This window comes from Penaeus japonicus, unplaced genomic scaffold (genome assembly GCF_977035675.1).
Source record: "Penaeus japonicus unplaced genomic scaffold, GWHDUDI00000001_assembly GWHDUDI00000011, whole genome shotgun sequence".
Taxonomy (NCBI): Eukaryota; Metazoa; Arthropoda; class Malacostraca; order Decapoda; family Penaeidae; genus Penaeus; species Penaeus japonicus.
The window spans coordinates 41,579,395-41,585,111 of record NW_028234413.1 but is presented as its reverse complement, the minus strand read 5'-3'; the positions used below and the strand labels follow the sequence as shown (position 1 = coordinate 41,585,111).

The following is a 5,717-nucleotide window of genomic DNA, read 5'->3' as shown; positions in this document are numbered from 1 at the left end:
TTTTGTAAAGGTAAGGATAAGCCAAATTTTGCAGATCACATGCCTCGCACGGGCTTATATGCATTATGACGAGCCCACCTGTGTCAGTCTGTGTTGATTTGTGAGAACTTGAACTGAGCTTGGTCCTTGCCCACCGTGATGCCCAGCCAAAGCAGTGACCGCCAGGCGATAGTGAAACCCCACAAGGTTGAAAGGGGCTCGATCTGCCGTCCACGGGAAAGTGAGGGCGGCACATTATCACTGTACTAGATAAGGTAAGGATAAGGCCATGTCATGTTCATGTTGTGTCCATGTCGTGTTCGTGTCACGAAGGCGGTAATCTAGATCGCAAAAGCGTGGCACGTTTGCGTCAACTGCTTACCAACCGTTCCAAAGTTAACATGTTTCGGATGAATGGCACCGTCCAAACGACAAATTCATAAGAGAAACTACAATCATAGGTAGCACCAACATAAGATAATTCAATTTTGGTATGAATCAGTCGTTGTACTTGTTCCTAGTTAAAGAATTGACAACCATTTCACGAACACGCTGTTGGTAATTCACTCAAAACAAACGGGATGAGAGGGATCGTGTGTTTATGAACAGATCTTCCTTATTTTATCTTTGTATATACTGTACATATATGCGCATTTTATATATATCATACATATAGATTTAATGTATACATATTTCATATAATCATATGCTTTAATTTTACGTCCCTGACTACTTTTACCATTCATTTAACTTCACTCTCCTTCGAAAAGTCCGCCAAAAGGTAAACAAACTCAAAATCAGCAGAATCCATGTTTTCCAAAAAAAGTTTGTAATCTGTATCTAGGACAATGATGCCTAATATAACCAATATAGATATTACTTTTCAAATGTAGTATGCTAATATGAAGTATTGGTAAGAAAAAGTACAGTAAAAATATGATTTTTTCACTCGTGTAACTATCGTGACAAGCCTACCCCCTTGCTACGGAGTTTCCATGATTGTTCCAATACTTTCCACGTATTTGCCATGCTTTTGCCACGCTTTTGCAACGAACCTGTGCTTCTAGAATAAGAATCGCGGCATGTTCATGTCATGTACACGGCGCGCTTAGGGACTTAGAATATGGCTGATTGTGCCAACGAGTGTTGACTCGATCTGAGCTTGGTCTTTACCCAACGCAGTGCCCAGCTACGTCAGTAACCGCCAGGTGACAGTGGAAGCTCACGAGCTTGGACGAGGCTCGATCTGCCGACCAAGGGGATGTGAAGTCGACACGCTACCAATGAGCTAACCAGACAACTTGTTGCAGAAGATTCAGTTCAGTTCAGAGAGATTTGCGAAGGCTTCCCTTCGCCCGGGCTATATGCACGAGGCGGCCCTGCCTCTGCCAGCTATAAGTGCTGACTCATCTGATCATCATAACTGAATGCTTACCGTGGCGGTTGGATTACCTGAAGGCGCTCCAGTTACCACGGGGAAAGCAATAGGCATAGCCGCCTTACCAACCCGGCGGCTGTCGTCTCTGGGCCCTTGCCTGAGGAAGCGAGTGTGCTCGCATTCCATCAGATAGTGCTCTAAATTGGCGTCCGGCGCGCTACAATGGCTGCAGCGTCGCTCATCATGCCCAATGGTGGGTATGATTTGCCACGCACAAGGATAGCCTAATCTCAGTCTGTGAAGACTGACTTCGGCTCGCCTTGGTATTCTATTAGAGAGTATCAGCGACTCATAGTCTGTGGCGTCTGAGTACCAGCTGGTCGAGGGGGAGGTTCTCGCTTCCTCATTGTGGCGCTGCAGGGCACCGACCTGCCCTGCAGCCATCAATTTACGCCTTAGCAGTTCTCGGCTAGGATGCACCACAAGATTACTCAAGGGTTTTTTCCTGCCTTCCTCCGCTAGCCTGTCAGCTACATCGTTCCCTTTAATACCAACATGGCTTGGAATCCAGTTGATGATAATGCGTCTACCCTGATCCAGGATTCTCTGAGCAATAGTGAGAATCGTGGTCAGAAGGTAAACGTTATCAAGGGGCGTGCTTTGCTGCAGGCTGTCAATGGCGGCCCTAGAGTCTGTATGTATGACAACATGCCCGTCCGTCTGGGCTGCATGGGCTAGGGCTCCCATAATAGCGACAGCCTCTGCTTGGAGCGAGGAGGCATTGTCGGACACCCGCATAGCATGTGCTACGTCCCTTGCTGCAAAGCCGGCGCCTGCAGTGTGGGAAATGGGGTCTACAGAACCATCCGTGAAGTAGGTTTTATTACCTGGTGGAGTGATTTCTGCAATGTTCCTCTCCGCCTCGGCCTTCAAAAGAGACGGAGAGTACTGAGTCTTTCTCCTTGACAGGTTCATGACAGAATACTCTATCAAGGATCTTGCCCACGGCGAGGCTGTGGCATAGTCAGGGTGGGGGAGGTCCATGCCCTTGACCAACAGAGTCTCCTTGAGCTCAAAGCGTATCAACATCCTGGCTGTATGAAGACATTGATTAACTTATTTATAACATTATACTGAGGACTTCAGTTACACGAAGTGAGGTAAAAAAAAAGTTAGGAAAGTTATATTATGATTTTGATAGTTCGTATTTATTTTAAGACGCACTAATTCTATGAACAGAATAAACCTTGAAAGTTTAGCAAACTAAAGAAAATGCACAAGAGATTTATAAATGTGAAACGTGACGCAGTTCTCTATAAAGAAGCACTGATTGTGAGATCGTGCATAATGGCAGCTTTAAAAGAGCATCTTTTTTCAACCTGTACGAAAACACAGGAGCATTGGGACTGTATATTGTAAGCATATCGCAAAAATGTTCAAATGAAATAGACAAAAAAATTGCACCTCATGAATGATAAATTTTCATCTGATATGTTGTGTCTCTTATTCTACCTTCATGTTTTTTATTAATGTTTTGTTTTATCTTAAATACCCGGCCTTGGCTTAATGATTAAAGAATATTTACTATGTATGAATCTCAGTACTGCAAAACAATATTAGATTCACAATTAACTCACAGTTTCCAATCATTATTCAGTAACACTTGCTGAAAACTGGTTTCAACAGTGCAGCGTCGCCTTCTAAAATACTGACTCTTTAAAGATATGTTTATATACAGATACAGACACATACAAAGAAACACTTGGCATAATATATCAAACTAATAATTTTGGGATTTTTTTACCTTATAAGAAAAGTAGGACTCCTGATGCAAAGGCCCTGCCGCTCTGCAAACCTGTAAGCATTGAATGTTGCAGGGAAATGGTCGATTATTCTGAGGTTGTTTCTTTCTGCGCCTTATCTTTTGTCATCCTTGAATTGCGTCTGATTACAGACGTCTCTCTCTCTCTCTCTCTCTCCTCTCTCTCTCCTCTCTCTCTCTCTCTCTCTCTCTCTCTCTCTCTCTCTCCCCCTCCCTCCTCTTCTCCCTTCTCTCGCTCCAAGCTCCTCTCAGCCTCTCCTCGACACTCCTCCCCCCATCTCCTCATCTCTTTCGTCTCTCTCCCCTCTTCTCTCTCTCTCCTTCTCTCTCCTCTCATCCTCACTCCGCTCTCCTCTCTCAATCCTCTCTCTCCTCCCCTCCCCCTTCTCCTCCCTCCCCCCCCTCCCCCCTCGCTCTCCGCTCCTTCTCACTACTCTCCACCTCTCCTACCCCCCCGTCCCCACCCCCCCCCCCCCCCCATCTTCGTCCCTCTGCTCTTCTCTCCTCTCTCTCCTCCCCCTCTTCTCTCACTCTCTCCTCTCTCTCTCACTTCTCTCTCTCGCTCTCGTTCTCTCTCTCCTCTCCTTTTCTCTCCCTCTCTCCCTCTCTCCCTCCCTCTCTCAACTTTCTCAGTCATCTCTCTCCTTCTCTCCTCACTCACCGTCCCTTCTCCCCCATCCCTCTTCGCTCTCTCTTCCTCTCCCGGTTCTCTCTCTTCTCTCATCTCTCACTTTCACTCATCACTCTCCTTCTCCCTCTCCTCTCTCTCCTCCTCCTCTCTCTCTCTCCATCCTCCCCCCTCCCTCTCCCTCCTCTCCCTCTCTCCCTCCTCGCTATTCTCTCTCTCCACCTCCTCTTCTTTCACTCTCTCTCTCCCTCTCTCCTCTCCTCCTATCTCCCTCTCCCCTTCATCCTCCTCTGCTCTCTCCCTCGCTCCCCTCTCCTCCTCTTCCTCTCTCCCCTCTCCCTCTCCTCCATTCCGCTCTCTCTCCGTCTCGCTCTCGCTCTCTCCTCTCTCTCACTCTCTCATTCCCCTCCTCTCCTCTCTCCTCTCCTCCTCTCTCTCCCCTCTCCTCCTCGTCTTCCCATCCCCTCCCCTCCCCCTCTCTCTCTCTCTCTCGCTCTCTCTCCTCCCCATCCTCCTCTCTTCTCTCCTTCACCCTATCTCCCTCTCTCTCTCTCTCCTCTCTCTCTCCCTCTTCCGTCTCCTCCCTCTACCCTCTCCTCCACTCCATCTCCTCTCTCTCTCTCCTCCTCTCTCCCTCCTTCTCTCTCTCTCATCTCTCCCTCTCTCCTCCTCTACTCCTCTCCTCCCGTTCTCCCTCTCCTCTCCACTTCTCCCCCACTTCCTCTAGCCGGGATGGGCTCCCGCTCCAGCACCGCTCCTCTACGCCTCCCATCTCCCCCTCTCCTCCCAATCGATACCTCCTCCGTCTCCCTCGTTCCCTTCTCTTCTCTTCCCCTCCCCTCTCCCTCTCTCTCTCCTCCTCCCTCTATCTCCTCCCTCTTCTCCTCTCCCCTCCCTCGCCTATCATCCTCTCCTCGCTGTTCTCCCCCCCTCTCTCTTCTCTCTCTCCCTCTCCTCCTCCTCCTCTCTCCTCCGGTCTCTCTCTGTGCCTGCCCTCGCCCTCCTCCCCTCTTTCTCTCCCTCTCCCCTCCCCCCTCTTCCCTCTCTCCTCCAATCCTCTCCTCTTCCTCTCTCCCTCTCTCCCTCCTCCCTTCTCCTCACCTCTCCCAGTCCCTCTCGCCTCCTCGCTCCTCTCTCGCCTCCCCCTTCCCTCTCTCCTCCCTCTCTCCCTACCTCCTCTCTCTCCCCATCCTCTCCCTCGCTCCTCTCTTCTCTTCTCCTCTCTCATCATCTCTCTCTCTCCTCTATCCCCCCTCTCTCCTCTCACCTCCGCCTCCCTCCCCTACTCCTCCCTCCTCCCCTCCTCTCCGTCCCCATCTCCCTTCTCTCTCTTCTCCCCCCTCTCCAACCCTCCTCCTTTTCTCCTCCTCTTACTTCTCTCTTCCTCTCACTCTCTCTCCTCTCTTCATCTCTCACTCTTCTCCCCTCCCTCTCTCCCCTCTCTCTCTCTTTCCTCTCTCTTCCCTCCTTCCTCTCTTCCTCTCTCCTCCTCTCTCTCTCTCTTTCTCTCTCCTCCTCTCAACCTCCTCTTCTCTTCTCCTCTCCTCTCTCCCCTCTTCTCTCCTCCCTCTCTCAGTCTCTCTCTCCTCTCTCCCTACCGTCTTCCCTCCCCTCTCACTCTCTCTAACACTCCTCCCCCTCTCCCTCCTCCCCTCTCTCCTCTCTCCCTCCTCTTCGACCCTCTCTCTCATCTCCTTTTTGGTTTTGTTTTTTTTTTTTTTCACCACCCCCCCCCTGATTTTATATTTTTTCTCTCCTCTCTCTCTCTCTCCTTCTCTTCTCTCTCTCCTCACCCTCCCTCCCTCTCTCTCTCCTTCTCCTTTCTCCCTCACATCCTCCTCTCCCCTCCACTCACTCCTCTCCTTATCCACCCTCCTCTCCTCTCTCTTCTCTCCACCTCTCTTTTTCTC

General features: G+C 49.8%; 1 protein-coding gene across 1 annotated transcript in view; it reads right to left on the bottom strand.

Moving 5' to 3' along the window:
- Positions 1-3,303, bottom strand: part of LOC122266961 (uncharacterized) — a gene marked incomplete at its 3' end in the record, with an annotated part of 70,805 nt that extends 67,502 nt beyond the window's left edge. The window contains exon 1 of the mRNA XM_086541467.1: positions 3,162-3,303. The remainder of the gene's footprint in view (positions 1-3,161) is intronic.
- Between the last annotated feature and the right edge of the window lie 2,414 nt (positions 3,304-5,717).